General features: G+C 41.0%; 1 pseudogene; it reads right to left on the bottom strand.

The window, feature by feature from the left end:
• Positions 1-2,321: 2,321 nt before the first annotated feature.
• LOC114613763 lies at positions 2,322-2,499 on the bottom strand (annotated as a pseudogene).
• Positions 2,500-7,797: the final 5,298 nt, after the last annotated feature.

Genomic DNA, 7,797 nt, shown 5'->3' with positions numbered 1-7,797 from the left:
CTAAACTGTACCACAGATCAAAGCGATTTAACAGACACCCACAGAGTATTCTAACAGCTATTGGTTACAGATTCTTCTCAGAATCTCATGGAACTTTATAATAAACATATGACATTCTAGGTTAGAAAGCAAGTTTTAACAAATACAAAAGAATACTATCTTTTTCATTTGTGTGTGTGTGTGTGTGTGTGTGTGTGTGTGTATTCGGAGACACGTTCTCACTATGTGACCTTCCTGACACAAAACCCCCAGCGGGCTGCCTGTCTCTGCCTCCTGAGTGCTTGGATTAGAGGCACGTGTAATTTTTACTATCTTATTAGATGATAATAGAATAAAAATAGAAGCAAAGAGCAAAAGAAATAACAGAATAAATACAAAGACATGAACATTGAACAATATATCTTTGATACCAAAAAGCTCTGGAATACACTAAACCTTTTTTGGTCTTTCTATGTCACCCTGATTGTACTGGAGCTCACTATGTAGACCAAACTGGCCTTGAACTCAGAAAGGTCCATTTACTTCTGCATCTGAATTGTTAGGATTAAAAGTATGTACAATTACACCCAGCAACAGTTAGTCATTCTTTTATTTTTTAAAATTATTTATGCTGTATTCTATGTGCATTGGTGTTTTGCCTGCATATAGGTCTGTGTGAGGGTGTCAGATCCTCTGGAACTGGAATCATGTAGAGGCTGGGAATTGAACCTGGGTCTTCTAGGAAGAGCAGCTCAGTGCTCTTAAAACCACTGAGCCATCTTTCCAGCCCCCAGTAAGTCATTTCTAAGAAGAATTTTATACCTGTGAGTGCTTACTTTAAAAACAATCATAGAGAATTCAAGTAAGGTAATGTTGCGTCCATGGTCCTAGTAAACAAAAGCAAATGCAAACTCAAAAGTGGTAGAAAGAGGTTGGCGAGATGGCTCAGTGGTTAAGAGCAATGGCTGCTCTTCCAGAGGTCCTGAGTTCGATTCCCAGCAACCACATGAGATCATATGTAATGGGATCTGATGCCCTTTTCTTTCTTTTCTTCTTCTTCTCCTTTTTTTCCCCCTTCCCTTCTCCCTCTTGCTCTAGCCCTGCTTGCTCCAGCCCCACTCACTCAAGGCCCTGCTGATGCCCTCTTCTGATGTGTCTGAAGACATCTATAGTGTACTCATGTGCATAAAATAAATAACTCAATTAAAAAAAAAGGCAAAGGCAGGCAAATCTCTGTGAGTTTGAGGTCAGCCTTGTCTAGAGAGCAAGTTTCAGGATAGCCAGGGTTATACAGAGAAGCCATGTCTTGAAAAACAAACAAACAAACAAACAACTCGAGGCTATGTAGGGGTGATATTTAGAAAACTACACCAGGTACGGCTGGTTCCTGGGCAGCCACCACGTTCCTGCTGCTCCTCGACTCTGACCTGGGCTCTGGCTAACTAGAAGCATAGGCCCTGGCACCCATGAGACACCAGTGTGTGGGATGGCTCTGGCAATCCTGCTCGCTGCATCCACAAAGCTCCGCTGAACCCCAGATAATATCTGCCATCCCCGCAGTACCCAGTAGAAATGAGACTCTTTGCCTTTAATCCCAGCATTTGGGAGGCAGCGGCAAGGCGGATTTCTGAGTTCGTGGCCAGCCTGGTCTACAGAGTGAGTTCCAGGACAGCCCGGGCTACACAGAGAAACCCTGTCATGAAAAAACAAAAACAACAAAAAAAACAACAACAACAAAAAAAGAGACTCTTAAAGCTTAATGATTATCTAAAGGATTTATATATTTAGAAATGCTCAATTAACGAGATGCCCACACAATTAGAGTTGTCACCCAATATCTAACCTTTTAATAGAAGTTGATACCCAGGACAGCTTTCGACCCATCCATGGTTCTCCATGGCTGACAGCCTCCTTCTCTTCCCCTTCCTCTCTTTCTCCCCTCCCCTTCCTCTCTTCTTCTCCCAGCTCCACCTCCTCTTCTACTGCCTACTCACCGATCCCCACTTGGAATACAATGTAGAAGAATAAGTATCTTGCTACAAGGATATAAACAAACAAGAGATTAAAGCATTAATTAATTAATCCCAACAAAGAGAAGCACAGAACCAGCTGGATTAATCACTGAATTTTACCAGAATTTTAAAGAATAGCTAACATCAATGTTCCTCAAATAATCTAATATTTTCTTTTTCCTTTTTTTAAAAATTTATTTTATTTATTTATTTATTTATTTATTTATTTATTTATTTATTTTAAAGGTCTTCACATTTCTATTCTTTGTGCACAAAAACTAGCATGGTCGGTTTCACTGGTAGATAGTCGAATAATCTGTTCAAGGTTGCTTAGTCCAACTTAATGAAGCCTATGACCCTCCCATACTGATGGAAGCACTGACAGCACATGTTCAGCCTGTATTTATGGATCAGACAGTGGTGGTTAGAGAAGACCAGGCAAGAGCGAACCCTGGCCGAACTTCCGTGGGTGACTCCAGTAGACCTGCTGGTGACCCATCTTACCTCCAGACGCCCAATGAGGAAAAAGGAAGGAGCTGGCGCACACAGGCGCTTTACCGTTCCTTTTTTTTTTTAATTATTTATTTTATTTATATAAGTACACTGTATCTGTCTTCAGACACACCAGAAAAGGGCATCAGATCCCATTACAGATGGTTGTGAGCCACCATGTGGTTGCTGGGAATTGAACTTGAGATCTCTGGAAGAACAGTCAGTGCTTTTAAACTCTAAGCCATATTTTAAACTCTCCAGTCATATTTTCAGAAAAGGAAAAAAAAATTTCCAGACACACTCTAGGAAGCCAACGTTATTCTGATACCAAAGAATGGGTAATGGTAAATCAACAGAAAAAAAAAAAAAGGAAAAAAAAAAAAAGAAAACTAGGTTCAGTCTCCCAGTGATTACAGGTACAAAAGTTCCTGGTGTGATACACTTTCTTTTTTTTCTTTTTTTCTTTCTTTCTTTCTTTTTTTTTTAGATTTATTTTATGTATATGAGTACACCATTGCTGTCTTCAGACATACCAGATGAGGGCATCAGACCCCATTACAGATGGTTGTGAGCCACCATGTGGTTGCCGGGAATTGAACTCAGGACCTCTGGAAGAGCAGTCAATGCTCTTAACCACTGAGCCATCTCTCCAGGGCTGAGATATACTTTCAAACTGACTTCAACAACATATTAAAAAGATCACAAACCATGACCATGTTGGTTTCCTTCCAGGGATGCAAGGATAGTTAGTTCAACAATCAATAAATAAAATTCAGTACATCAGTAGATACAGGAACAGAAACCACATGATCCTTTCAAGAGACACAGAGAAGGCCATTTGCAAAGTTCCACAGCCATTCATGATGGAAAGTCTTGAAATAAGGAATACACATAAACACAATAAAGATTATATACGACAAGCCTATAGTCAACTTTATGGTAATTGGGGAAAAACGGATGTGTTCCCTCTAAAATCAGACGAGACAAGAGAGCCCATGCTATTGACATTTATTGAATACACTGCTTGAAGTTTTAGCCAGAGAAACACAGCAACAGCAATTAAAGAAATACAAACAGGAAAGGAAGAAATTAAAATTCTTCCTGTTTGAGGATAGGATCCCATACTCAAAACATCCTAAAGACCCTACCAGAAAATACTTTCAGGAAAATAGCAGCTTATAAAAATCAACATACAAAATTGGTAGCTTTAAAATTATTTATTTATTTGTATGTTCCACAGCCCTTCATGATGGAAAAACTGTGTGTGTGTGTGTGTGTGTGTGCATGTGGAAGTACCATATTGCACACGTAGAGGTCAGAGAACAACTTGTAGGAACAGGTTCTTTCCTTTTAGATACATTGTCAGGCTCAGTGCTCTCTGGCCAGTTCCAACAAAATCTATAGCTGCAGCTTCTCCTTCTCCTTCTCCTTCTCCTTCTCCTTCTCTCCTTCTCCTCCTCCTCCTCCTCCTCCTCCTCCTCCTCCTCCTCCTCTTCCTCTTCTTCTTCTTCTCCTCTTCCTCCTCCTCTTCCTCCTCCTCTTCTTCTTGCCAATAATAAACATGTTGAGAAAGAAGTTGGAAAACAGTTCTGTTTAAAATCGCCACACAACCCTCCCCCCCAAATTTTTTTTTAAATGAAAAGAAAAAGCCCCTAGGGATCAACATAGCCAAGGAAGCGAAAGATGTCTGCAATGAAAAAATTAAATGCTGATGGAAAAGGAAGATGCTGCTGGGGATGTGGCGCAAACTGTTAGTCCCAGCATCAGAGAGATCTACCTGCCTCTGCCTTTTGAGTGCTGGGATTAAAGGAGTGTGCCACTACCACCAGGCTAGTTTATTTAATGATTTTTTTTAATGGAGGCATGGAAGCACATGGTATGACAGGTACAGAAGACAGGACAACTTGTGGGAGTTGGTTCTCTGCTTCGACCATATAGGTTGAAGGAATGACAGTTGGGTATGGGTCAGGTGCTTGACTGGAGATACCTTCACTCACTGAGCCACCTCACCGGACTGATGCATAGGAAACGTCTGGCCCCATATTCTAACTGAAACCCGGGCCAGCTTCTAGCCCAGAGTAAAGACCTGAAGAGTCATTGGCCTGCAAGAGGCCTCAAGAAAGCCTTACAGACATAGGACTGCCGTGGGATCCTCCAGCTGCTTCAGATGCTGGTCAGGGACCAGCAGGTTGTAGCCCGCCATGGTTGCTAGCTTAATAAACCACGGTCTTAGTTAAGGTTTCTATTGCTTCAATGAAACACCGTGACCAAAAAAGCAAGCTGGGGAGAAAAGAGTTTATTTGGCTTATACTTCTATATCCGTGTTCATCACCAAAGTCAGGACAGGAACTCAAACAGGACAGGGACCTGGAGGCAGGAGCTGATACAGAGGCCATGGAGGGATGCTGCTTACTGGCTTGCTCCCCATGGCTTGCTCAGCTTGCTTTCCTATAGAACCCAGGACCATCTGTCCAGGGATGGCAACACCCACAATGGGCTGGGCCTTCCCTCATTGATTACTAATTAAGAAACTGCCTTACAGCTGGATCTCATGGAGGCATTTCCTCAACTGAAGCTCCTTTCTCCCTGATGACTCTAGCTTGTGTCAAGTTGACAGAAGAGGACAATTAGATCCCTGTTTTATACCTTATACGAAAGTCAATTCCAAACGATTAGAGGCCTTCATTTAAACACGAACTGAACCTACAAAAATACCAGAGGAAAATACTTCCATATACAGGGTTTGAGAAGACCTTCTGAAAAGGACTCCCATCCTTGGAATAAAAGCAAGAATGATAAATGGGCTTGCATTAAAAACAAAACAAAACAAAACAAAACAAAACAAAACAAAACAAAACAAAACTTTTGCGCGGTAAATGAAAGAGGGGAGTATGGATGAAGAGGCAGCCGACAGACTGGAAGATACTTCTTTTATCTTATTCAGAATTAATATTTAGGATATATAAAGAATTTACAAAATTAAAGGATATACAAGTAGTCGATAAATATGTGAAAAAAAGTGTTCACTATCTTTAGCCATTAGGGAATTGCAAATCAAAATTACATTTTGGGAGGTCGTCAAGTTATTGTAGCTGGTAAAGACACTTGCCACCAAGGCTAATACACTGAGTTCAATCCCTGGAATCCAAACCAGCTCCTCAGGTACATGCCGCGGCCTCTGAGCCCACTCCGTGTTCCCCAAATAAATTGACGAAAGTTTTGAAAATGACATAGGAATTCTATCTCATACCCATCAGAATGGCTGTCATGAAGAAATCAAATAACAACAAATACTAGCGAGGTCGTAGCGGAAGGGACAGCAGTAGATCACTAGTCACAACGGCTAAGTTATGGCATCAGCCTAAGTGTCCCTCAACAGATGAACGGATGAAGAAAATATAATGAACACAAGATGGAGTTTCATTTGACCATGAGGAAGAGTGAAATTATGTCAATTGCCGGAAGGCAGCTGTAGGTCACTTTAATAAAAAAAAAAAAAGCCAGATTTATAAATCAAATGTATAAATCAAATTTTGTTTTTGCTCCTATTATACTTTTGGAATCTAGATATCAAAAAAAAAAATTAGAAGACACTAACATAGAAGGGAGACTACTTGGGAGGGGGAAGGGGACCAGCAGAATGAGGAAGGGGTGTACAAGTGTGGATAACAGGAGTGTGAGAAAACAATCAAAGTATATGATATTTATTATGAAAATGTCAGAATAAAATCTCTTAAGTTTTTTTTCTATTTATTTATTTATTTATTTGGTTTTTGGTTTTTCGAGACAGGGTTTCTCTGTGTAGCCCTGGCTGTCCTGGAACTCACTCTGTAGACCAGGCTGGCCTTGAACTCAGAAATCCACCTGCCTCTGCCTCCCAAGTGCTGGGATTAAAGGCATGCATCACCACTGCCCAGCCTGGGTTTTTTTTTTTTTTTTTATAAGTAAACCTTTTTTTAAATTAATTTATTTATTTATTTTTATTTTATTGGTGAGTACACTGTAGCTGTCTTCAGACACACCAGAAGAGGGCATCCAATCTCATTACGGATGGTTGTGAGCCACCATGTGGTTGCTGGGATTTGAACTCAGGACCTCTGGAAGAGCAGTCAGTGCTCTTAACCGCTGAGCCATCTCTCCAGCCCCGCCTGGGTTTTTTTTTTTAAAGATTTTTTTTTATGTATTTATTTTATGTGAGTACACTATTGCTCTCTTAAGATACAACAGAAGAGTGCATTGGATCCCATTACAGATGGTTGTGAGCCACCATGTGGTTGCTGGGAATTGAATTCAGGACCTCTGGAAGAGCAGTCAGTGCTCTTAACCACTGAGCCATCTTTCTAGCCCCAAATCTCTTAGTTTTTTTTTTTTTTAAACGATGAATACATGCTACTTTTTAAAAATTAGGCAATTAGTTGCTCCCTCCTTAGATTTGTAACTGGAACTAAGGCAGCTGCCCGCTTTCTTGCATGGTCATTATTTGAACCCTGGAATTCAGTTGCTATTGTGGTATGGCCACATAGATGAAAAAGGAAAGAAGCTCTCTTGTATTTTTGAAAGTAGGTAGATGCACCACAGACCAGCAGGCCTACCTTTCCACTTCTTTCTGACTCTCTGAAGTACTTTGGTAGGCCTTTGACTGCTTAGTTTTTGTCAACTTGACACAAGTCAGCGTTACTTGGAAAAAGAACCCTTGATTGAGGAATTGACTGCTAAGATTGATCTGTGGTTAGGTTTGTGAGAGATTATCTTTTCTAAAAAATGTATTTATTTATTTTATGTATATGAGTGCTCTTTCTTCACATACACACACACCAGAGGAGAGCATTGGATCCCATTATAGACTGTTGTGAGCCACCGTGTGGGTATTGGGAATCGATCTCAGGACCTCTGGAAGAGCAGTCAGTTCTCAACTGCTGAGCAATTGTCTACAACCCTGGTGAGAGACTATCTTGATGGCAAATGATTGTAGGAGGGTCCAGCCTACTTTGATGGTCTACCATCTCTAAGCAGGTGGACCTGGCCTGTATAAAAAACAGACAGATAAACAAACAAACAAACAAACAAACAAACAAAAAACACCTTACCTGAGCACCAGCCTGTGAGCAAGCCAGTAAGCAGCACTCCACTGTAGTTTCAGCTTCAGGCTCCTGCGTTGAGTGCCTGTCTTGACATCCCTCAATGGTGGAGTGTGACCTGAAAGTGTAATACAAATAAACCCTCTGGGACAGCTGTTCTTGGTTGTCACCTCTGTGATGGCTATTCTTGGTTGTCACCTCTGTGATGGCTGTTCTTGGTTGTCACCTCTGTGATG

The sequence above is a fragment of the Grammomys surdaster genome, unplaced genomic scaffold (genome assembly GCF_004785775.1).
Source record: "Grammomys surdaster isolate TR1022 unplaced genomic scaffold, NIH_TR_1.0 126271, whole genome shotgun sequence".
Taxonomy (NCBI): Eukaryota; Metazoa; Chordata; class Mammalia; order Rodentia; family Muridae; genus Grammomys; species Grammomys surdaster.
Note: the sequence above shows the minus strand (reverse complement) of the source record. Positions and strands in the feature narration are given on the sequence as shown.